Below are 26,616 nucleotides of genomic sequence, written 5' to 3' on the forward strand. Positions count from 1 at the left end.
AAGTTCTCATAGATGCAAAGAAAATATTCGGATCTGCAAACGCACAAGAAAAAAAGCTGGGCATCATGAATAGAACCTCTGGAAACAACACCTAAATAAGAGATGTACTCCAATCAGATTATAATCTATATCAAAGCCCAAAACATAATAGTTGCTACTGTCTCATTAGACAATATGTATTTCATGCTGTTAGAAGACTACATATAAAAAAATGAAGAGCATTTTTATGTAAAGAAGCATAGTAAATATCAACAGAAATATTTAATTATTGATTTAAATCCAGAATCATATAGCAGTTTTGATGTTTTTCTCAATTTAAAGCCCCTTACGCAGCCGTGAGAAGAACTATGAAAACATTTGGAATAAACATCCCATGTAACCCAAAATATTCGCTCAAAGCAGATCTATTCAACAGAAATGATGCACTGTATAGATAGTACTGCTGTCAAGCACTATAATTGATTTACTGCTACGAAAAATTGTTAAAAACATAAATAAAAGATGTACAGAATTTTTACGAATACTTTAAATGATCAGTTGATTTTGAAGGACAAAAGAACTTACAATGGGCAGGACATTGTAATACAAATACTCGTATTCTTGAAGGTGTTGCAAATTCCAGTGAATATGCTGTCTGCCTCTGCGTAGTAGGTAATGTAATTTCGTGCCCAGAATATTTCTAATGTTCTAAGATTCCGACTTTTCAGTTTTCATTTTGTATATATAATGTGTAGGTCGGTTTCAATATCGTCAATATTGAGTGCAGTTTCGTATACATGGGTATACCCTAATGTACTTGACTGCAGAAGGTGGGAATCAGGCAACCGCACCACATACTTAACGAAAAGACAGTGAAAACACTGGAGTTGACAATAGTTTCAAGAAACTTAGGCCATAGTATCGCATCCGTTGTTAAGTTCTTATTCCGTCTTGTGTTCTTCTGTCCCAGGAAAATCAATCCGCACAAAAATTAATTGTAAAATGAGAATGTCTACTTCTTGCATTATGATTTGTCCATTTATTAGTATTAATACGAAAATTATAATATTTTATAACAGTCTTGTTTATCCAGTGCATCATATCCAGCGAATAAATGTATTTTAAGGTTTTGGATGTCCATCCTTATGCCTGGAGCCCTGGAGGACTACAGCCGTTCACTATTGTAAGAAAATGAAGCAGCTACAGCAGTCCTTACAATGTCATTTACTGTGTAATTCCAGTTCCGCACTTCAATGCACCATCTTCAGGCTTTGCCATATATATGATGCATTAGTGGCCAACGACTGGTTTACGCAGACTACCTGTAACTGTAATGGCTCTCCAACCATCAGCTGTCAATTGGAGTTGAGTCTGCGTAAACCAGTCGTTGCCCACTGATGTATCGTAAATATGGATCGTGATAACCCCTTCAGCATCCAACTAAGGCCTGAATATGGTGCATTGAAGCGCCGAATCTTGTAGCTACACAATAAATGACATCATAAAAATGGCTGTAAGCATTTCATTTTCTTACAGTAAATCTATTTTAAGTGAATATCTTTGGTCACACGGAATGTTTGTTACCAATGTTTTCATACTTCTGTGTGATAAAGTATATGTATCCTGGTCGAAGAGCTCCATCAGCCGTTACATTCCCACGTGCTGCACAACGACTTCGAGAAACAAATAGTTTGAGAAAGCGCAGTGGTAACAGACGAAAACCAGTAAGAAATGAGCATGTGGAAGTGTTTATTTTACCGGTAGTACAACACGATTCTCAAGTCTGCTTACGAGAAGTTGCTGCACTAACTGGTATTAGCCCTACGTCTTGTGGCTAATAGCACACGGTTACAATTTACACATTTAATCCCTGTCACTGACACAAGAGCTGCATGGGAATGATTTCAATTGGAGGGCTAGTTTCTCTTAATCGGCCGTGAATAATTTCACTTTGGCGCCTTACAAAGTGTTAGCGGTGAATATATGCAGACTGAAGCGACGAATGAAAACTGATATCTGAATAGATATTTGGATTGAGGAGGGAGGCATGTTAGGGTAGGCCGCGCATTTGTGCAAAGCCACCGTGCCAGGATGGCGTAGTGGTCAGAGCATTTGACTAGTGGGCAGGAGACCTGGGTTCGAATCCGACCTTGGTACAAATTTACTTCGTCACTTCAGTCTGCATATATGCCTCATAGATCGTAGAGATATGAAAAGGTCTCTGGCGCCATATGCACTACTGGCCATTAAAATTGCTACACCAAGAGGAAATGCAGATGATGAACGGGTATTCATTGGACAAATATATTATACTAGAACTGACATGTGATTACATTTTCAGGCAATTTGGGTGCATAGATACTGAGAAATCAGTACCCATCAACACCACCTCTGGCCGTAATAACGGCCTTGATACGCCTGGGCATTGAGTCAAACAGAGCTTGGATGGCGTGTACAGGTACTGCTGCCCACGCAGTTTCAACACGATACCACAGTTCATCAAGAGTAGTGACTGGCGTATTGTGACGAGCCAGTTGCTCGGCCACCATTGACAACACGTTTTCAATTGGTGAGAGATCTGGAGAATGTGCTGGACAGGGCAGCAGTCGAATATTTTCTGTATCCAGAAAGGCCCGTACAGGACCTGCAAACATGCGGTCGTGCATTATCCTGCTGAAATGTAGGGTTTCGCAGGAATCGAATGAAGGGTAGAGCCATCTGAAATGTTTAAAGTGCCACCAATGCGAGCAAGAGGTAACTAATGGCACCCCATACCATCACGCCGGGTGATACCCAGTATGGCGATGACGAATACACGCTTCAAATGTGCGTTCAATGCGATGTCGCCAAACACGGATGCTATCATCATGATGCTGCAGACAGAACCCGGATTCATCCGAAAAAATGACGTTTTGCCATTCGTGCACCCAGATTCGTCATTGAGTACACCATCGCAGGAGCTCCTGTCTGTGATGCAGCGTCAGGGGTAACCACAGCCATGGTCTCCTTGCTGATAGTCCATGCTGCTGCAAATGTCGTCGAACTGTTCGTGCAGATGGTTGTTGTCTTGCAAACGTCCCCATCTGTTGACTCAGGGATCGAGACGTGGCCGCACGATCCGTTACAGCCATGCGGATAAGATGCCTGTCATCTCGACTGCTACTGATACGAGGCCTTTGGGATCCAGCACGTTGTTCCGTATTACCCTCCTGAACCCACCGATTCCATATTCTGCGAACAGTGATTGGATCTCGACCAACGCGAGCAGCAATGTCGCGTTACGATGAACCGAAATCGCGATAGGCTACAATCCGACCTTTATCAAAGTAGGAAACGTGATGGTACGCATTTCTCCTCCTTACACGAGGCATCACAACAACGTATCAGGCAATGCCGGTCAACTGCTGTTTGTGTATGAGAAATCGGTTGGAGACTTTCCTCATGTTAGCACGTTGTAGGTGTCGCCACGGGCGCCAGCCTTGTGTGAACGCTCTGAAAAGCTAATCATTTGCATATCACAGCATCTTCTTACTGTGGGTTAAATTTCGCATCTGTATCACGTCATATTCGTGGTGTAGCAATTTTAATGGCCAGTAGTGTAGTTTCGTTTGATTAAAGCACCTATACCTGGGATTCCCCATTTCGTTCAATGCTGAGATGTAATTCGACACCAAGTGGTGAGTCTCTACAGTATTGCTCGCGTTTAGAGGAAATATCCAGTGGACTGATAGAGGAATGGTAACTTGGAATGAGGATGGTGCTACGCTAGTGTAGTCTGTGGAGTCGTGCAGAATCACTTGGACAGGATGGCGCAGTGGTTAACGCATCTGGTTAGTAAGTAGGAGACTTGGATTCGAATCCTGGCCTTGGTCCAGATTTCCATTCGTCGCTTCACTTTGTATATATACATCATAGATGCTTAGGGCTTGAAAAACTCTGAAACCACATAGTAGCATCTGAGTAAACTACCTTTGTCTGGGTTTCAGGCATTCCTTCTTGATTGAACAGTAGCAGTGAAATACTGAACCACTGTCTTACATTCTTTTTATTCCGAACACTTCGTTCTTGGTCTTCCTAGCTTATTGTTCCCTCTTTGCTTTTATAGATACTGTATATTTCCCATCTTTCCCTATTTTTCTCAGAATTTAGAACATCTTCCACCGTTTAACATTATCGATCGCTTTTTCCAGGTCGAGAAATCCCATGAATGTGTCTCGATTGCCTGTCTGATGCCTTTAGCTTTCCAAGGACAAACTGATCGTTAGCTAACAGCCACTCAGTTTTCTTTTCCCTTTTTCTGCGTATTATTCTTGTCAGCAACTTGCATGTATGAGCTGTTAAGCTGATTGTGCGATACTTCTCGCACTTACCTGATCTTGCTATGTTCGGAACGTGTGCGTGATATTCAGAAAGTCTGATGGTATGTCTCCAGTCTCATAGAAACTACACGCCCAGTTGAATAGTGATCTGGTTGCCACTTCCCTTACGATTTTTGTCTCCGCCTGTTACTCTCTCCTCTGCGTTTAACAGAGGAATTTCCACTGCACTCTTAATGTTGCAGCGCTTGCTTTCAATTGGTCGTTTTGACTTTTCCTTATGCCGAGTCAGTCTTGCCGTGGGTCATTTCTTTTTCTGTTTCTTCGCATTATTCCTTCGTGCATTTCGCCTTGACTTCCCTGCATTTCCTATTTATTTCATTTCTAAGTGGTTTATATTACAGTATTCCTCCATTTCCCTTAACATTTCTGTACTCCCGTCTTTCGTTGGCAAACCGCTCAAAAAGTTTTTGAATTCCGACGTCAAATAAATCTGCCATCTGTGATGAAACTGAATCCACGATAGCAATTTTGACATTTTTGCCGTTGAACTGCTGACCACCAAGGAACTGTAGATACCGAAACAAGACAAAATACTGGGTGCAAGTTGCTGACTGTAAGGTGAATGATCCAGCTCATTTCATCCCATTGTGATCGTCAGCAAGGAATTTTGGAATCCACTCAGAACACAGTTTTCCATGCTTCAGTTTCTCCGAAACTACGGTGCACAAAACTGACATTCAAGTCTGTGGAAATTCAACACATAACTTTGAAATCGTGAATCGTCCAATCGAATTGTGTTATTCACATCACGAGCCAAACCTTCAGAAATCAAGATGGTGTTTTAGGGCGTGGCTCATCATGCACAGCAACCCTCCCGTCCTTGAACATTTTTACCCATTTTCGGATTTTAGTGTCACGCATGGCATTATCACTGTCCTTCACAAATCTGACTATAAATATTCGCTGCTGCCAATTTTATTGCACCCCAGAGGTGTACCGCACAGCCGGCGAGCGATCCAGTTTTCTTAAACATTATGAACTTCCACAGCTCAGCACACACGATACGGCTGCAAATGATGTCTACACGCTTGCAAAGCATGCTGGGAGCAGAAGCGCATGCGAACTGCGGCGATCGCACGTAGCTCTCACTCGCATTCACAAACGAACCTTATTTTAAAAATATGCCTCAAGATACATGGTGTTCCATACAAGATATTTTTCTCTGAAACTTGCAAAATAATAAGTAAAACGAATATTTGCATAGTTAGTTAAACCGAGTGGTCGTGCGATACGTCTGTGAAGACCACGGCATCATAGACATTGTCCCGAGTATTTGTTGTTTAGTTCTTGCACTACACTGGGCGCAGATTGCACTGGGTGACCATAGGACCCCCTCTGTCTAGACCTATATTTTCTAGGAGAGCACCTAAGTTTTCGACGTTAAAAGTCGATACATTTCACATGTAGGAGCACCTGCGAAGTATTTTGGGTCCATCATTTCATCTCCAAGTATTTCATACCACACTTTGACGATGGACGTGACGTACCCACCTAGCATTTTCTGTGGCGGGATTCACGTTATGACGCTTGATGGACCATAATTTTGAAAGTGGATTCGTCAAAGAGCGTAACACTTTCATCAGATGAAACTGCTGTACATGGTGCCAGATACCTTTTCACCTATCAGACATCTTCGATGTTACTATGCACCGAAGAATGAATGTAGCATGACCGGGATTCGAACCTGGGTGTCCAGCTCAACAGGCAGATTCGCCTACCACTACTCTACCTTCGCACAGTGGCCTTGCACAACTGCACGGACTATTCTAGCACGCCTCCCTCCTCAATCCAAATTCCCATTCAGTCCACTCGGTACTCTCCTAAATTCGAACAGCATTGCAGAGGCTCTCCAACTGTACTGGAAAAGCGCCGCAGTACCAGTCGAAGCAGTGGATTCAACCTGAAATCCAGACATCAGTGCGTTAATCAACTGAGACTACACAGGTCCAGAGATCTCTTTAAGTCTCAAACATCTATAATGTAAACAGGGTGGCCCATTGATCGTGACCGGGCCAAATATCTCACGAAATAAGCGTCAAACGAAAAAACTACAAAGAACGAAACTTGTCTAGCTTGAAGGGGGAAACAAGGTGGCGCTATGATTGGCCAGCTAGATTGCGCTGCCATAGGTGAAACGGATATCAACTGCGTTTTTTAAAAATAGAAACCCCCATTTTTTATTAAATATTCGTGTAGTATGTGAAGAAATATGAATGTTTTAGTTGGATCACTTTTTTCGCTTTGTGATAGATGGCGCTGTAATAGTCACAAACATATGGCTCACAATTTTAGACGAACCGTTGATAAAAGATAGGTTTCTTAAATTAAAATACAGAACGGAGATACGTTTGAACATTTTATTTCGGTTGTTCCAATGTGATACATGTACCTTTGTGAACTTATCATTTCTGAGAACGCATGCTGTTACAGCGTGATTATCTGTGAATACCACATTAATGCAATAAATGCTCAAAATGATGTCCGTCAACCTCAATGCATTTGGCAATACGTGTAACTACAATCCTCTCAACAGCGAGTAGATCGCCTTCCGTAATGTTCGCACATGCATTGACAATGCGCTGACGCATGTTGTCAGGCATTGTCGGTGGATTACGATAGCAAATATCCTTCAAATTTCCCCACAGAAAGAAATCCTGGGACGTCAGATTCGGTGAACGTGCGGGCCATGGTATGGTGCTTCGACGACCAATCCACCTGTCATCAAATATGCTATTCAATACCGCTTCAACCGCCGGACATCCATCATGTTGGAAGTACATCGCCATTCTGTCATGCAGTGAAACATCTTGTAGTAACATCGGTAGAACATTCCGTAGGAAATCAGCATACATTGCACCATTTACATTGCCATCGATAAAATGGGGGCCAATTATTCTTCCTCCCATAATGCCGCACCATACATTAACCCGCAAAGGTCGCTGATATTCCACTTGTCGCAGCCATCGTGGATTTTCCGTTGCCCAATCGTGCATATTATGCCGGTTTACGTTACCACTGTTGGTGAATGACGCTTCGTCGCTAAATAGAACGCATGCAAAAAATCTGTCATCATTCCGTAATTTCTCTTGTGCCCAGTGGCAGAACTGTACACGACGTTCAAAGTCGTCGCCGTGCAATTCCTGGTGCATAGAAATATGGTACGGGTGCAATCGATGTTGATGTAGGATGCTCAACACCGATGTTTTTGAGATTCCCGATTCTCGCGCAATTTGTCTGCTACTGATGTGTGGATTAGCCGCGAGAGCAGCTAAAACAACTACTTGGGCATCATCATTTGTTGCAGGTCGTGGTTGACGTTTCTCACGTGTCTGAACACTTCCTGTTTCCTTAAATATCGTAACTATCCCGCGAACGGTCCGGACACTTGGATGATGTCGTCCAGGACACCGAGCAGCATACATAGCACACGGCCGTTGGGCATTTTGATCACAATAGCCATACATCAACACGATATCGACCTTTTCCGCAATTGGTAAACGGTCCATTTTAACACGGGTAATGTATCACGAAGCAAATACATCCGCACTGACGGAATGTTACGTTATACCACTTACTTATACGTTTTTGACTATTACAGCGCCATCTATCTCTAAGCGAAAAAAGTGGTCCAACTATAACATTCATATTTCTTTACGTACTACACGAATATGTAATAAAAATGGGGGTTCCTATTTAAGATGATGTTCAGATGTGTGTGAAATCTTATGGGACTTAACTGCTAAGGTCATCAGTCCCTAAGCTTACACACTACTTAACCTAAATTATCCTAAGGACAAACACAAACACCCATGCCCGAGGGAGGACTCAAACCTCCGCCGGGACCAGCTGCACAGTCCAACCTATTTAAGAAAACGCAGCTGATATCCGTTTGACCTATGGTAGCGCCATCTAGCGGGCTAACCATAGCGCCATCTGGTTTCCCCTTTCAAGCTAGACGAGTTTCGTTCTTTGTAGTTTTTTCGTTTAATGCTTATTTCGTGAGATATTTGGCCCGGTCACTATCAATGGACAACCCTGTATATGCAGACTGAAGCGACAAATGAAATTTATATCAAGACCGGGATTCGAATCCAGGTGTTGCTCTCATGAGGCAGATGGGCTAACCACAACGTCACTCTGGCACAGTGGCCTTCTGCAGGAACTACGGAACAAAACAGTTGAAACGTCCCCTTAGAAAAATTATACATGACTGTGCATAAATTGACACACAATATTTTTTAGCGCAACGCAATCTGACTTTCAATAATCTCTACAAAAGAATGGCCCTGACTAACATTAACCTATACCTTTCACAAATCACTTACCTCACAAAAATCTTTGTTACTCGAACTGCTGCAATACAGCGAGTGCCACTACTGCCAGCTAAATAAAAAATTCGAACTACTGAAAGCACTAACTACTGATAGGCATAGTTAGCAAATGAAAGATTTTGATAGAGAACAAACAATGTATTTACCTTAATAGTGTTCAAAAGTCATAATATATATATATAGCAGTTCATGACATCCATTCTTATAAATGTACTGTTTCTGATGGAAACACGTCCAGATCACCCGCTCTCAAAAATCCGCCATCTCACTTCCCCACATCCACCACTGCTGGCGGCTCACCTCCAACTGCGCAACGCTATGTGCTGTTAACATGAAGCTGCCCAACACTACAATAGCCTACAACAATGCAAACCAGCCACAGACTGCACACAGCACAGCCAGTGATTTTCATACAGAGCGCTACGTGGCGTTACCAATAAGAAAACCTACACAGCCTACTTACACAGTACCTAGGGTGGCGGACCGCATTAAACCAGTCAGAAGACCGATGGCTCAAAAAAAAAAGTTTCAGCTACAATGGTAATTAAGCAGAAAAGTAGTTAAAATTGTGTAGAATGTGGGCAAAAGTATATTTTAACGAAATTCACATTGCTCTTATTCTTCTTATTATTAAAAAGCGAACCTGATTTAAAAAGAACCCCTTGTATGTTTCAGTGTACTGCGTGTCCGCGCCCCCGGTAGCTGAGTGGTAAGCGCGACAGAATGTCAATCCAAAGGGCCCGGGTTCGATTCCCGGCTGGGTCGGAGATTTTCTCCGCTCAGGGACTGGGTGTTGTGTTGTCCTAATCATCATCATTTCATCCTCATCGACGCGCAAGTCGCCGAAGTGGCGTCAAATCTAAAGACTTGCACCAGCTGAACGGTCTACCCGAAGGGAGGCCCTCGTCACACGACATCATCATCAGTGTGACTGCGTGAAAACCACGTCACTTGCAGCACTGTCAAGAAAGCCATAATGCGGATTAGATCAGCATCTACTGGACATGATGGCATCACTATCCAGATGGTAAAACTTATTATTGACCAACTACTGCCCTCTATGACAGACATTTTCAACGATTCATTAATCACAAGTGTTTTCCCTGAGGCCTGGAAACTGGGACAAATTAAGCCACTGCCTAGAAAGGACATCGCCACAGCACCCTCTGACTACCGCCCCATCTGCCTTCTTCCTGCACTATCAAAGGCCTTAGAATATACAGTTCATGACCAGCTCACAAACTACTTAACTACTAACAACCTACTAGACGAATACCAATCAGGTTTCCGTAAACATCGAAGCACAACATCCGCAGTGATAAAGGTGACAGATGACCTGAAACTTGCCATGGACAGACAAGAAGCGACTATCATTTGTTTCTTAGATTTCAGCAAAGCATTTGATACTGTCGACTTCGACATCTTACTAGCCAAACTTAGCGGTCTAAATTTCTCACCAAGTGCAGTGCAATGGTTTCGCTCATACATGACGTCTCGTCAGCAACGCGTCCTGTCTGGAAATATAAAATCACAATGGCGGCAGGTAGTGTCAGGCGTTCCCCAAGGCTCAGTATTAGGTCCTCTACTCTTCTCTCTGTATGTCAATGATGTGTCATCGGTTCTGACCTATTGCAAATATCATATGTATGCTGATGACCTTCACTTGTATCTAAGTGCGAAACCAAGCAATCTCAAGAAAGCTATCGAAAATTTCAATACTGACCTCGATGCACTGTCAAAATGGGCACAGGACATAGGTCTAAAACTAAGCCCAACTAAAACCCAAGCGGTACTTGTTGGTCACTCTAAGCTCATTAGCCCAAAACATCGGGAATCCGTACCACCTCTTATTCTAAATGGAACAAATATTAACTTCTCTCCCTCAGCAAAGAGTTTGGGAGTAATAATAGATGAAAATCTAAATTGGACAGAGCACGTAACCGCAGTGTGCAAAAAAGCATCGGCATCCCTTCATGTCCTACAAAAATATAAAAAACTCTTCCCTTTCGATCTGAAACAGAAATTAGTACAAACGCTTATACTCCCAATCATTGACTACAGCGATATTATCCTAAGGGGGCCCCTCTCAGGAAAATTCGCGACGTCTAGAACTGGTGATGAATGCCTGCGTCCGATATATCTGTGACGTTCGACTTTTTGACCACATTTCACCAGCATATGCAAAACTGTCCTGGCTGCGTGCAGACAAACGCAGAGATTTCCATACACTCTGTCTCATTTACTGCCTTATAAATGTACACTGTCCCTCATATCTCTCCTCGTCCCTAACGCTCATGTCGGAACAACATGACAGAAACACACGTTCCCATTATAATAAAATCCTCTCCGTTCTACTGCATCGCTCAGTCACCTTCTCCAAGTCCTTTACAGTAGCGGGAACCCGACTCTGGAATAACCTCCCTCGTTATGTTAGAGAACTTAAATACATGTCCAGCTTCAAGAAACAGTTAATGTCGTACCTACTTAAGCAACAGTAATGCCTTCCTCTGTACATGAATGCACTTCACCTCATTACTTCCCTCTTTCCCCCTCCTTAAATCTCCCTTCCCCAAAACTCGCTATACTAGTAAACATCTACTTTACACACCAAGATATTAATGTACATCTGCACAAACCTTCATTACTATTGCCAATTTTTCTCATGTTTGTCATTATTATTTGACTTTTTTTCACTGTTATTATTGTTGTTTTTATCATAATCTGTATGTATAGCACCTGTTGTAAAAATACTGCCAGCATTTACTTTATTAGGTCTTAGTCACTACTCCTTATTCATATAGTCACTAGAGTAATCTAATTTTCTCATTTAAGCAATTGTCATGATGTAACTCTGATGTGTGAAATGCTGCATGTGTGGAACACCGGTCCGATGTAAGAGAGGGCCTGATGGCCCTAATCTGATCAGGATAAATAAATAAATTATTGATTCACTTAAAAGAAGTAGAGAAGCAGTGTGGAGAGTAACTGGAATGGCGGCTGTCGGGGCGACAGGTGCCCCGTGTATCTGGAGGCGCGGCCGCCCGCCCACGGCCGGGGCCCGGCGCGTGCCAAGCGGCCAGCGGCTGCCCGGGCGCGCGGAACTGACCCCGGCTGTGGCGTGCTGTTGCTCGCGTCCCGTCCTGTCCTGGGAGAATCAATGGCCGCGTGCCCCAGCTCCTGCTCCGGCACCGGCACACCACCGCCCGGCTAAAAGCGGCGCCCCGCCCCACCACTCCGCGCACACCGACCTTGGCTGCGTCACGTGGTCCGCCGAGCGCCGCTGTGCTGCCGCCGCCTCTCGCCGAACAAACACAAATATGCGCCGTTCGCTCCGAGCGACGGCCACGCCACCGAACACCAAAACATCACAAGTAAAGGTCCCCCTAACGATCAAACATTTAGCCAAACATAACTATGCTTGCCAAATATTTGACCGTGTACGCTGCTGTTCGACTTGTTTGTCAAACATGGATTGTGTTTGAACATGATTGCGAGAAACTTTTCGACGGGAAGTTTCACAAGATGAAAGACATTGTTTGTGTCGATGTTTTGCTGTATATGCATCGTGAAAAATTGTTTCACTACAATTTATCTCACTATATGGGCTGGTCGGAGTGGCCTAGCAGTTCTAGGCGCTTCAGTCCGGAACCGCGCTGCTGCTACGGTCGCAGGTTCGAATCCTGCCTCGGGCATGGATGTGTGTGGTGTCCTTAGATTAGTTAGGTTTAAGTAGTTCTAGGGGACTGATGACCTAAGATGTTAAGTCACATAGTGCTCAGAGCCATTTGAACCATCACTATATGGCGAGTTTCTACAACTATGGAAACTACGAACATGAATCAGCCGGCCGGAGTGGCCGAGCGGTTCTAGGCGCAACAGTCCGGAACCGCGCGATCGCTACGGTCGCAGGTTCGAATCCTGCCTCGGGCATGGATGTGTGTATTGTCCTTAGGTTAGTTAGGTTTAAGTAGTTCTAGGGCACTGATGACCTCAGAAGTTAAGTCCCATAGTGCTCAGGGCCATTTGAACAAGAAACAAAACAAAACAGCGCTGACAGTTACCAAACTGGAAGAGGTATAACATCCTTCTCAGCCATACATTACGCAGAAAGAGATTAGGAACAAAAACCGACACTTTACGCATGATGTACAAACGGGTGTGCAATGAAACAAAACAAATCGAAATTCTCCGGTTCTTCTATGGACGATGTGGGCTATATGATCCCACGCTGTGTTATTCTAATGAACTATCATTGTCTTTCAACGTGAGGGCGAAGTAACTCTTAAACACATTACTGACATTAAACGTTACACTGTCCATCCGCAGAAAACTGATGTAATCATCAGGTTCTGAGTGTAACATCTCCATTAACAGGTTTTCACGTCAATATTTCTCTTTTATTTTAAAAAATTCCCTCGCCAAGTCTCTTGTTTTCTTCTAACTGTTCTTTTTTAAACACAGTGCCAGAATCAATGTTAGAAATGCTTTATCTGCATTTGTAGCCATTCCAAAAACACATCACACACGAAAAACCTCTGCTTCAAAAGTAAGGTTAAATTTTCAGCCTTTCTTGGTACTTATACAGCTTGTTTCACCCATCCGTAGCGAATTTGACAGAAAAGTTTTCTCTTTTAGGAGGGTCTTAACATTTTTTTTAAAGTTTCATTATCCATTCGAAGCAACTTGATGTAATCATCGGGTTCTAAGAGTAACGTCTCCTTTAGCAGATTTTTCTAGGTAAATTTCTCTGTTATTTTAACCTGTCCCTGGAACTAGCATCTTGTTTTCTTCTTCTTCTTCTTCTTCTTAGGCACACTGCCAAACTCAGAGACACTACTTTCTCTGCATTTGATGCTATTCTCCTTACTATCAAAGTACTCACGAACACGAACAGCGTATGCTGAAAAGTTAGGTTAAACTCACAAACTTTGTTTGCACGTGTACTGGCTTCTTTTACAAAGAAGTTGCACGTTTACAGGGACCTTTACTATACAGAAAGAGAGAACGACAGTAACGCTCCGAGTAGCCTGGCAGTGAACAAATTTCGGAAAATCTGGCGCGATAATCTTGTATTCTTGCTTTCCGAAATACGAGTACTAGATCATAATATTTTTATTTGTATAATCCAATATTCTAATTTCGGCCACATGGTTGTTGTCAAGTGGAAATTATGTTCCTCATTACGACCTTATTTGCGTATGAATTTGTATCTGAATTATATAAATATATTGCTCATATTATGGTTAATTTTTGCTCTCGTTCGTAATACTGGGTGGGGTAACTGACTCCGTATTTATTTTTGTTTTATGTAAAACAGAACCTGGGTCTGTCGCATGGTATTCTGTGGGCTCGTGTCTATTTGATCCTGCATACGAATCCACGTGTGAACTGCTTGATTTAAATGCATTATAACTACATTGCTCGTATTCTACGTCATTTTTGTTCCCATCCATTTTTCGTACTCTCGCTTTTACTGGAGGCGACCGAAATTTTCATTGACTTTTGCTAAACTGTGATAGCTGTTGATAATGCGTGAAATCATTTGCGTAACTACTGTCGTATTTTTAGGATTTGCAACGAACAACGCTCTAATCAATAATACTGCGTCTACATCTACATCTGTACTCTGCAAGCAACTGTAAAATGCATGGCACTCAGTAACAGGAAACAACACCATTCAAAGCAGAATTGTGTACTCATTCCGTGAAAAGATACAATAACGTTGAATACCGGTGGTATCAAAACCAGCTAATATGGAGTTCTCCACTAAATGGGAGAAAGTGTAGGGAAAATAGATGCAAACAGGAGTAAAGTAGAATAAAAGCAATGTACTTAACATGCATTTAAATCGCCCTGTTCGCACACACATTCGTAAGCAGTAACAAATACACAAAAGTCCTTAGAACACCATGAGACGAAATCAGTTTCTGTTTTGTATGAAACAAAACCAAGTGTGACATCATTTGCCTTATCCAATATTACCGGTGCCAGCAGAAATGGATCAGAATAGGAGCAAAATATTTACAAGGCAATTCAAAGAGTCCAACATACACGAGACGTAATCAGGTGCTCAACATAGTGAAACCACAGACCAGCGTTGGTCTGTGTACTAATTCCGTGAAAAGATGCAATAAAGTTGAATACCAGTGGTATCAAAAAATGGTTCAAATGGCTCTGAGCACTATGGGACTTAACTTCTAAGGTCATCAGTCCCCTAGAACTTAGAGCTAATTAAACCTAACTAACCTACGGACATCACACACATCCATGCCCAAGGCAGGATTCGAACCTGCGACCGTAGCGGTCACGCGGTTCCAGACTGTAGTGCCTAGAACCGCACGGCCACTTCGGCCGGCCCCAGTGGTATCAAAACCAGCTAATACGGAGTTCTCCACTAAATGGGTGAAAGTGTAGGGAAAATTCGCAAAAGCCGTTTGAAAAGTCGCCGTTTTAATCAAAATAATCTAAATTTTAAAAATCTCCCAGCAGCAGATTGTCTGGCGTAACTTGGCACTGTAACTATCAACTTCAGTCAAGTGGTTCATATGAATGACAACACTTTCCTATGCGCTTTAGCTCACTTCTTAATGGAAGAAACGAGTTCAGAGTATCGATATTCATCCTATTACACAATTTTGATTTCACAATGCTGTTTGACTGAAAACCCACTCCACTTCCACATTTGAACGGAGGGGCCTTAACACTTTAATTGCGAGGCACCACAGCTCTTGAAAGGAATTCATCCGTATGGAATCTTTATAAGCACCTACTTCAGCCCAAAAACTCACTGCATTACTAGGGTTTCACCATTTTATAAAACTGATATTCCTCCACTGACTAATGATGAATTCAATTACCTCCAGCTTAGAATAACCATATATTTAAGTTAATTCAGTAATCGGTTCTTTAAGACACTTGAGAATCTCGTTTACAGAGATTACGTTAATTTTTCCAGGATGTAAATGCCATTATAAAGCCTATTTCATAGTTCTTTAGTGCGTTTTAGTGCGAAATCTATGCACCATTCAAGACGGAGATATTTAGTTTCACGACTGAGTTAAATTTCTGAAATCATTTTGTCAAATTCATACCCCATATATGGTTTAGGACCTACATACGAATCAGTATCACTTATCAAGATACCTACTTTCTCTGTGGGTATTGTAATTGTCCTACTTATTTACTGTATGAGATTTGTCAGATCCTGAAGTAATTTTATAGGGTCAACGTTCTCACTTTCAAAAGCCTTCGTTGTCTTTTGCACTTCCTGTACTACTGGTTTTAAATGACACAAATATAGCTTCTAGAATGGAGTTTCACTCTACCGCGGAGTGTGCACTGATATGAAACTGTGTGCCGGACCGAGACTCGAACTCAGAACCTTTGCCTTTCGCGGGCAAGTGCTCTACCAACTAATCCCGCGAAAGGCAAAGGTCCCGAGTTCGAGTCTCGGTCCGGTACACAGTTTTAATTTGCCAGGAAGTTTCACATGCATAACTTATTGATTCATTCGCAATACATATCGTACATCATTTCTGACGCGTAGCAGTTTTCTTTAGATCTGACAATTTGAAAGTGAAGGTTCAATTCTTCCCACTCTGACAATATTCTTGTAACAATCGGCTCAACAGAACACCATAGCGTCTCATGCACAGCTGGAATTTTCAAACGTTCCTCCCCTTTTTATTTTTTATAAATGTCCTGTACATTGCTTGGCGCTTAGAATAATGAGAATACCAGTTGCATGTTTCTCGAAGTAGAAAGTTGATATTTCTTGGCGATGTCTCCTCTGTCACATTAGATGTTGTTATCTGCAATGAATGACAAAAACAACTCATCATAATCATATGTGGTAAGTTTAAAGCTCGTTTCGGTATCTCATATGCACCATTGTTTATTCCTGCGTTTACGGAAACATTGGCAACTCCGACTGCAATCATATTTTATTGGTTAAGTTTATGACACTCCAACAAAGCTTTTATCGAATTAACAATGGCTTCAGCTGTGCCAGATTCTAATACCACCAAACTCAAGACCGTACACACTATTTTTTGCATTAAGACGCTTAAATAGGGTATATAAAAGCAGAGTAATTTTGTAACAAATATGTCTCTTGGTTCATCTAAAATTAACCTGAAACCATTTTCACCAACATCTCGATGCAACATTTCCGAAAATTGTGGGGCTAACACGTTTACGACAATTTTTCTATACTTAATTCTGTGTAACTGGAGTTCTCTCGCACATTTGCTTTTTACATAATCCTGACAAGTGATAACAGGAAAGAAATAGATTGTTCAGCAATGAACAAGCAGATTCCTGCTTCCGATAATTTATTGGCCTTTGTTTTAGCCTCCCTTTTAAACGGAAGCTTCCGTTGTCGAGAATTTTCGAAATAATCCGAAAATTTGCTGTGTTTTTGTGTTTTAGAATGTTTTTTTAATGTCTGTTAATTTTTAAAAATTTTTCACTTGCAGTAACTATAGTAGGCTGTTGTAGGGGCATTTTCAACAGAACGTAACGACCCTTTTAACTGAGGACAGGATTCACAAAACTGTCTGTAATGTTGTTCGTATTTAGGATTAGGTCCCATCGCGAAATACCAGCGAAATGCACAAATCTGCGTACGGACAAGCTTGGAATCAGATACTGAAGTGAACGTAACTCAACACTGCAAGCAAACTGTATAACAGTATACTGCATTCTGAGAGACTCATTGCTATTGAAACACGTATGTTGTGCGGCAGCGATGCTGAGGCATTGTAGAATCTCTGACCAGAGCAGTTGCGCTCAAAGCGCAGTGCAGTACAGTTGTCTGTCGCGTGCAGTTGCGAATAGTAGTCTGTGAGTAGCAGTAGTGGAGAGCAGTCGGCGGGCGTCGGCACAGCGATGGTCAAGATTCAGGACAAGGTATAATTTTATTAAATAAATGTTTATGCAGCTTTGCGCTTATCAGATAATGTAAGGTCCACTCATTGTAATTTAACTTTCAAAAATCGCCCCCAATAATAATTTGGATTTAAAAGCAATTTTAGAGACAATCATTCAAATTTCCTTCCATTTCCTTTTAACAAAGATTTTTAAAAGATACTTCCAATGCTTTTCATGCAAGCGCCAGAGAACAATAAGAGCAGAATTTTGACATGCAGTTTCACTAAGGTAAGAAATTTATTCTCGTTTCGCACAGGGCAAACACCGACTTTTCGGTTGAATTGAGTTTAGGTTATCATTACAGTTTCATTATCATGGGATTAGCGTTCATTATTTAATGGGAACTTGTACTTGAGTCAGATAGCGAGCTTTCATTTAATTGTCTTTGCCATTAATATTCTTGTGGGGAGTTTATACTTAGCTGTGGCACCATTTCTAATAAATATTGTTTTTAAAATTTCTGTGGGAAGGTCACACTTAGCTGTGGCTCCATTACTAATAAATATAGTCATTTTAAATTTTCCGTGGGGAGGTTACACTTGGCGACACCCGGTCCAGGATCGTATTTCGTGAGAATCTTTTGAAAAACAGTCAGATATCTGCTCTTATTTGCTTAAATATAATTATAATTTGGCGCAACGCTTTTACTAATTTGTGAGTTTCTTTCCTCAGATCATCGGCAATTCGTTGCTCTGTTGTATTTGAGTGTTGATTTTTGCATTGTGTTTATTTGCTTTGTGATTTATTGTGACTATTGTAAAAATGCCGCGAAAGACTATTAATAGTACGTCGCGAGGTGTAGTGAACGAATTTACCGACTTAAACAACGTGACCGATAGTACTAGTGACACGCAGTGTAATGATGACAATCCTGCGTTCACTGACAATCAATGCGTTCCAACCACTAATGATGACTTTTGTCTAAATGATGAACAAACGAACTCGGTTATGTCCTCTGTTAATTTGACGACAATCGATGACGAGGGACGCTCTGTTGTAATGAGCGCTGCCCAGCTTAACACACCCGGTTTGGAAAATTCAAATAACGTACAGACAAATTTCTCTAATGAAAATGAGCAGGATACACAAAGTACGCCGGATTTATTTAATTCCGAAATAGTGTCTGACAGTGTACATCCGACTGACAAACCTTTTTGTACATCTCAGAATAACCAAATGGTTACAGAAAGCCGGACAATTCCAGGTCCACCATTAAACAGCACGGAGAATAGAGTAGGTAATAATGGATTGGAACAATTTATGGCAAGATTGCTACAACAACACAGTCAAAATCTTATACAACACTTTAAAGAAGATAACAAACAACTTAGGGAACAGAACAAACAAGATAATGAAAATCTCAAACAACACTTAAATGAAAAATTAGATAACAATTCCAGACAGTTAAATGAAAAATTAGATAACAATTCCAGACAGTTAAGTGAACAAATTAGAGCCGTTGCCGCGCAGTGCCATGACACTAAGGAACAGTTACGCGAGGAAATCGAGGCTTGTTCGCGAAAAAGTAGCGAAGAAATTAAGTCTGTTGCTCAGGAATTAAGGGAATTGCAAACAGCAGCAACAGAAACACTCAGAGACGAAATTAGCGGAGTCGCTAAACAATGCTCTGAAAAAGCTACACAATTACGCGACGAGTTTAAAGCAATGACAACAGAACTTTCACGCACAATGGATGAAAAGATTGACGCGAAATTCGAACAACAGAACACTCAAATTAACGAACGTCTTAGTCTTCACATACAAAACAGTGATACGCGTTTCCGCAAATTTATTGATGATCAAAATAAAGTAAAACGTCAAGTAATGGAAACAATCACTGCTCAGAGACAGGAAGACAAACGTAAAATGTTTGCGAAGGCAAAAACGTATATAGACAACAATATTGCTACAGTGTCCGACGAAATTAATACCGTCAAACAGTTGAACGCGGAATTAGGTGATGAGATTTCTGACCTTAAATCGAAAACAGATACACACACAGCAGATATTCAATCAGTGACCGATAGACTCGAACAATTAGAATTAACACAGGATTCCGATGTCGTCAAAGCTGACGTTAAAAAACTGAACGAAACTACACGTAATTTGCAAAAACAGATTAATGCGTCCGACTCTAAAAATGATGATCAGGCAAAAATACTGACTGAAAAATATGATGAATTGGCCAGTCGTATTGATGCTATTGAAAGTACTAATGACAGCAAATCAGACGACATTTCACCGGTTTCATTTAGTCAAACAACTGAATTTCAAAATTTACAGCAAACAATTAATGAGATCGATTCGTCTAATAACACCTTGCGTAGAAAGTTGTCAAGTTTACAACAAGAAGTAACAGAGATGAAAAATATTCCGGTTAATAACACATCACAGCAGACGCCACTATTCGAACATTTGTCAGACTCGCGCAGCGCGCATAATTTGAGCAATCTACAGAGAGTACGGGACTTAGATTCCGAACAACCACAGTTCAATAGATTCTCTTACAATCCTGAACCTGTTCCATCACACAGAGATGATAATTTCGACTACAAACATTTTCTGTCAGTGAGAAAGTTTAAAGTGTTTAAAAACGACAGAACACAGATTCACCCGCTAGATTGGATCCAACAATTTAGCTTTGCTTTTCCACCGAGTTGGCCTGTTACGCATAAACTTGAATTTATTTGCAGTTTTTTGGAAGGCGAGCCGGCAACTCGTATGAGGCCGATCGCGAGGCAATGTTACTCGGTAGAAGAATTTCAGAATGCGTTTCTGTCAGCGTACTGGTCGAAGACGACACAGCGCGGAATTAAAGATCAACTAATTAGCTTACCGAACTATGAGAACTCACACTTTCCCAGTGTCACGCAATTTTTTGAGCACATGGTCCAACAAAACCAGTACCTTAGTGAACCCTATAGTGAATCTGCACTTATTCAATTATGTATCTCTAAATTACCACGATCATTAAGAGTGTCACTTCTAACGGGTCAACAAAAAGAAAATATTTCGGCATTCAGGGATCTGCTGCAGCTTTTAGAAGTGCAGCAATCAGATTATTCTTTCGTAAACAAAAATTTTTCATATAACAACCAAGGCCAACAGACGTACAGCAATTATGATCAGACACGTAATTTCAATAGGAAAAATAACAGACGCTTTAGGAACGACAACTACCAGAACTTTAACAGCAGACAAAATTCTCATTATCAACATCATCAAAACTTTCAGCAACAGGAACCACCTTTTAGTAACAATAGACGTTTTCCACCACAACAGCATGAAAGTCAGCCGGTTGGAATACATAACCAACAATGTAATGCACAAGGTCAACTCAACTACAATGTTTCGCCACGTGCACGTATAGTCCCTGATACAACAAATAGTAACGCACGGCAGCAAAGAAACAACTACGTACAGAAAACACAATACTTCAATTCCTATCGCAATGCACCGTATAGGGATGACTATCACGACAGACGTAAAAACGATGAGCACAGTTATCAGCGTACGTACAATAACAGTCGATCATACCAACAGCAAAATTATCCACAAAAACCTATTCTCATGAATGAACCCGACAGTAGGTATCATCCAGAGCGTAATACGTCTGGAAGAAGTAATAGAACTGTTCAAATTGTAGAAATGCCACAACATCCTCCTGATAATAATAACACGTCAGATAGAATCTGACTAGATACTGTACAGGACGCATCTTCCAATAACACAAGCACTACTTTTGACACGCAAAATGTTGTTCACGAAAATGTAATTACTTTCGACGACATCCGAGACACTCTTTTGCAGGAAAAACCAATTGTTCAGAAAACCATTTCACATCCTGTCATCGAAATTAAAATAGGTTCATCGAAATTTTCAGCAGTAATTGATTCTGGGTCACCTATGTCAGTCATTAATGAGGAAACTTTTAACGAGTGTAACAAAGAGAATACGTATCCCACATTACCTTTAGGCAAAACCAAAGTGAAAGGAGCAGTATCAAGTAAAGGTGTTGACGTTAAATTACAGACGCATTTATCATTTTGCATTGGAGGTCATATTTTTCACTCAAATTTTTGGATTGTTCCTTTATTGACAACAGACGTAATTTTAGGTACTAATTTTCTCGTACAACACGACGCAGTGGTTGATTTTCAAAATTCTTATTTAATGTTGAAAGACGAAAGTGTACAATTAGCTTTAGAGTTTCAGCACTCATTATCGACAGAAGAGGAAACAATTAACCGCACAGAGGTCATTTCAGTATCGCGTAACATAGACTGTAATCCCGCATTGTTCACGGATACGTACGTACACAACTATAATACTCCAGACGAAACTGACTACGACGTAATGCAAATGATTTCTGATAAGGTTAAACAAAGCAGTGCAAATACAGACGACGAACGAACGCAATTACATAAAATTCTTTTACAACAAGCTCCAGTTTTCGACAACATTCCTGGTACTATGTCCGGCTTTATGTACGAATTTCAAGTCAAACAGCACGACACATTTAAAGCAAAGCATTATCCCATTCCATATATCCACAGAGAACAAGTTAAAAAAGAATTGCAGGATATGCTCGATCAAGGAATTATTGAACCAGCAGTTAGCCCGTACATAAACCCGCTGCATATTGTTAAGAAAAAAGATGGCTCACTTCGCCTCGTACTTGATTCACGTCACATTAATGACATTATTATTAATGAAACAGATCGACCACAGACATTAGAAGAACTACTACAGAAATTTCACGGTACAGCTATTTATTCCACATTAGATTTGAAATCGGGATTTTGGCAAATACAACTTCATCCGAATTGCAGAAAGTATACAGCTTTTCTCTGTTTTGGTGACTGTTATCAATTTTGTAAATTACCGTTCGGCCTAACTATTTCTTCTGCTGCTTTTATTCGCGGTTTGAACACAATACTTCCGACAGAACTTAAAGACAGAATTACGACGTACGTAGACGACATTCTTATTGCAGAAGCTAACTGGTCTGAACATAATCTGATTTTAGAACGACTATTGCAAACTTTCCATGCACAAGGACTTACAGTTAACCTCAGTAAATCGCATTTTGGTAAAACTTCTATAAAATTTCTTGGACACGTAATTTCAGCTGAAGGCATTGCGCCTGATCCAGAAAAACTTCAAGCTCTACGTGACATTACTGTTCCTACAACAAAGAAACAATTACGCAGTTTTTTGGGCTTAATTAACTTTTTTCGTAAATTTATTCATCACTCTGCTTTAGACACGCCTAGATTATGCCAATTAACAGGTAAAAACTCTATTTGGTCATGGGATAAGCAAGCACACTCTGAATTCGTGAACCTGAAACATGCTTTGTTGAATGCTCCACTTTTATCGCACCCAGACCTTACTAGAAATTTTTCTATTGCCACCGACAGTTCCAACACAGCTTTAGGCGTACACATTTTTCAGGAAATTGAAGAACATGGCTCAATAGTAATTAAAAACATCGCATTTGCAAGCCGCATTTTGTCACCTGCTGAACGAAATTATTCCGTTACTGAACTAGAAACATTATGTGTTGTATGGGCTTTTACGAGATTTCGGCACTTTCTTTATGGCAGACATACCACCGTTTACACAGATCACAGAGCTATACAATTTTTACTTTCAGCTAAATTTACTCACGACAGATTAAGCAGATGGAAACTGTATTTACAAGAATTTAATTTTACGATTGTTCACATTCCCGGTACACAAAATGTTATAGCAGACGCACTTTCTCGTTCTCTCAGCAACAATCAGCAAGACGTAGCAACCAACTTCTGCAAAGCAAATTTCAGCGTCATGTACATTCAACAAGTTGCATTTGAAAATTTTATTTCATCGTCATTACAGGACATAGCACGAGAGCAAAGCAAAGACAATGTGTGGAAAGAAATTAAACACCTTTGGCAAGATAAGAATAATGTTACGATTAGAAACCACTACACTGTACGCAATGACATTCTGTTTCGTCGCTCTCATCCAGACAGTAACAATTGGTTATTATGCATTCCTGACGAACTGGTTAACAAATTAATCTGGTACACTCATTTAAGCTACGCACATTATGGAGCAAGAAAATGTTTTCTGATACTGAGACAGAACTGTTATTTTTCAAACATGGAAAAACGTATACGACGAGTTTTAGCGTCATGCAAAATTTGCCAGAAAGCTAAGTCTGACACCACTTCACACATTCCTCCATTATGTCCCATTGTACCTGTTAAATTAAGACATATGGCCGCAGTAGACATTTTTGGTCCAATTCCGAGAACTAACAGAGGTTTTTGCTACATCTTTGTCGCTGTTGAACTCACTTCAAAATTTGTTACCTTCACTCCGTTACGCAAAGCTACTGCTAAAACTGTTTCGAAAGCATTTGTAAAGCATTTCTTATTTCATGTAGGGCATGTGATGAAAGTAATTTCTGACAATGGATCACAATTTCGTTCTGTCATATGGACACGCGTGTTACGAGCTAGAAACATTTCTCCGATTTATATATCCAAGTACCACGCCTCTTCGAACCCTTGTGAACGATTAATGAAAGAAATTGGTAAACTGTGTAGAATATACTGCCACAAAAGACATGTTAATTGGGACACACACGTACACTCATTTCAAGATGTAATTAATTCCATTCCAAATGAATCCACTATGCTACCTCCGTCTGTTATACTGAAAAACGTTGAACCACCAAACAAAATCAAAGAGTTAGTAAATTTTCCTACATCTCGTCGATTACGACACCACGAAATAATTGACATTGCGTTGAACAACATCAAACGTGCCGCAGAGCGCCGGAGAAGACAGCAAAAACAGGTTTGTAGACACCGAGACTTTCACGTTGGACAGAAGATATTAGTACGTACACACTATTTATCCAGCAAATTAAAAGGTAAGTGCAGTAAATTTGAACTTCTATACGCAGGTCCATATCGGATTCGCAGCATTCCTCACCCCAATGTTGTACACGTCGAAACTCTGAGAACCAGAAAATCGAAAGGCAACCATCATGTGTCAAACATTAAACCCTTTATCGAATGAAACCACTTTACGATGTAACATGCTATGAGGCCGTTTACACATTTTATGACCACTTATGCAATTATATTCACATGACTAATTACTGATGATTATCGTATTTTTTCTTGGCAAGTGCCCGGCAAGGTAAGGTTAGCAGGTCGCTCTTCTTGTCGTTACACACTAGACCGTGCATTTTTTCAGATGAACTTACGCATTTTATGAATAATTATGCAATTCACTATAATGACGCATTAATTTTATCAAATTCTCTCTCCATTGAAGTCTTTAATTATCGCATCTATTAACTACACTACATATAAGCTGAACACAACGAATGTCACATTTTGTCTTTCTTATGTATGTACGATTGTTTTCATGTTTTGTTTGTATGCACTGTGAACTAGTTAAGGTATAACACACACCATTTGACTTTGACATTTTGCCTTGTGATATCTCAACATCGTGACTGTTTTACATTTTCCTTTTTTGCTGCTGCATTACGATATTCTCTGTACACTTTTTGCCTTTAAACACTGTCTGTGCTTTGAGATATTACGTTTTCTGTCATGTTATGTTGTATGCTTAATTTTGTCACCATTAACCAGTCACTATTTAATGGGTATATGATTTAAATGCAAGACATTAATCTTTGTTCATCAATTTCAGAAATAAATGATGCGTACAGGAAATGAATTAAACAGAAGTGGGAATTTCACCTATGGAATAAACGAAAGAAGATGCAATAACCTTATGAGGAAGAGTAAATGGATTAGGATTAACCAGAATATATTATACACATCGCAGAATAGCAGTCTTAACTAATTTTTTCTTTCAGAATACAAAGCGATTGATGCAAGCTGTCAGACAGAACTACACATTTTAGTTTTAAGTGATGAAATATGCTAGGGATTAGGAATAGTTGTGTGATGAATAATGAAATGATTTTTGCAGATGATAATGAATGCTGATAATGAACAATGATAAAGAATATGGTACTATGAATAATGAAGTTTTTGTTTACAGGTGATGATAATGATGGAGTTATGATGATATGAATAATGAAGTTTTTCTTTACAGATGAGGATAATGTTGAAGTTATGTATTTATGCTATGTAGTTATTTAAGTATTTGTTGCAGTTTACTTTGACAGCAGGTGTTATATTGCGTAGTAGGATGACTGAAGGTTTTGGAAAGGACAGCTATGGAACACATTTTTTATACACATTTCACTACCTGTTAATTCGAAGTTCACTACTTTTCAGCATAGTCTGCGTTTCTTCTTTCAGCTCAATAATCCATTTTGTATTTTTCTTTCAGGAGAAGCTTTTCATGATACTTACTAAACTTGTTACTTATTATACCTGTTCTAGTACTTGCATTCTATTTTTTTTACCCATTTGTGTCTATCATTTATAAATGTGATAACCTTGCTACAGCTGACTCATGACGAATGACGTTACGCATTTTCATTTATATGAACAACCTAGAAGCAATTTTTTCTCTTATTTCTTTTTGCTTTCCCTTATAATTACCCAAGCAATGCATTGCTAGCACAAAAAAAAAAAAAAAAAAAAAAAAAAATGTATTAACAGTCCCAGATAATGTCACTAGTTTATGATAATTCTGAATAACACTGATCAGCTCTGAATTGTATGTCACTTGAATAATGACTTCTTAATGATACCTAAACATAATTGCCACTATCTATTGTAATGAGAGTACTTATTATGCCCATGCTTATTAATGCTACTAATGTTTTGTACTATTCAATACTTGCTGGCCACTGAGTGCCCATAATTAATGTAACTTATAATGCCCATGCTTATTAATGCTATGACTGTAGTTAACTGATTTTTCTAATAATGACTTCTTAATGATATGAATAATACTGAATGATGAATAATGTTTTATACTATTCAATACTTGCTGGCCACTGAGTG

Source organism: Schistocerca nitens, chromosome 6, assembly GCF_023898315.1.
Source record: "Schistocerca nitens isolate TAMUIC-IGC-003100 chromosome 6, iqSchNite1.1, whole genome shotgun sequence".
In the NCBI taxonomy this organism is placed as follows: Eukaryota; Metazoa; Arthropoda; class Insecta; order Orthoptera; family Acrididae; genus Schistocerca; species Schistocerca nitens.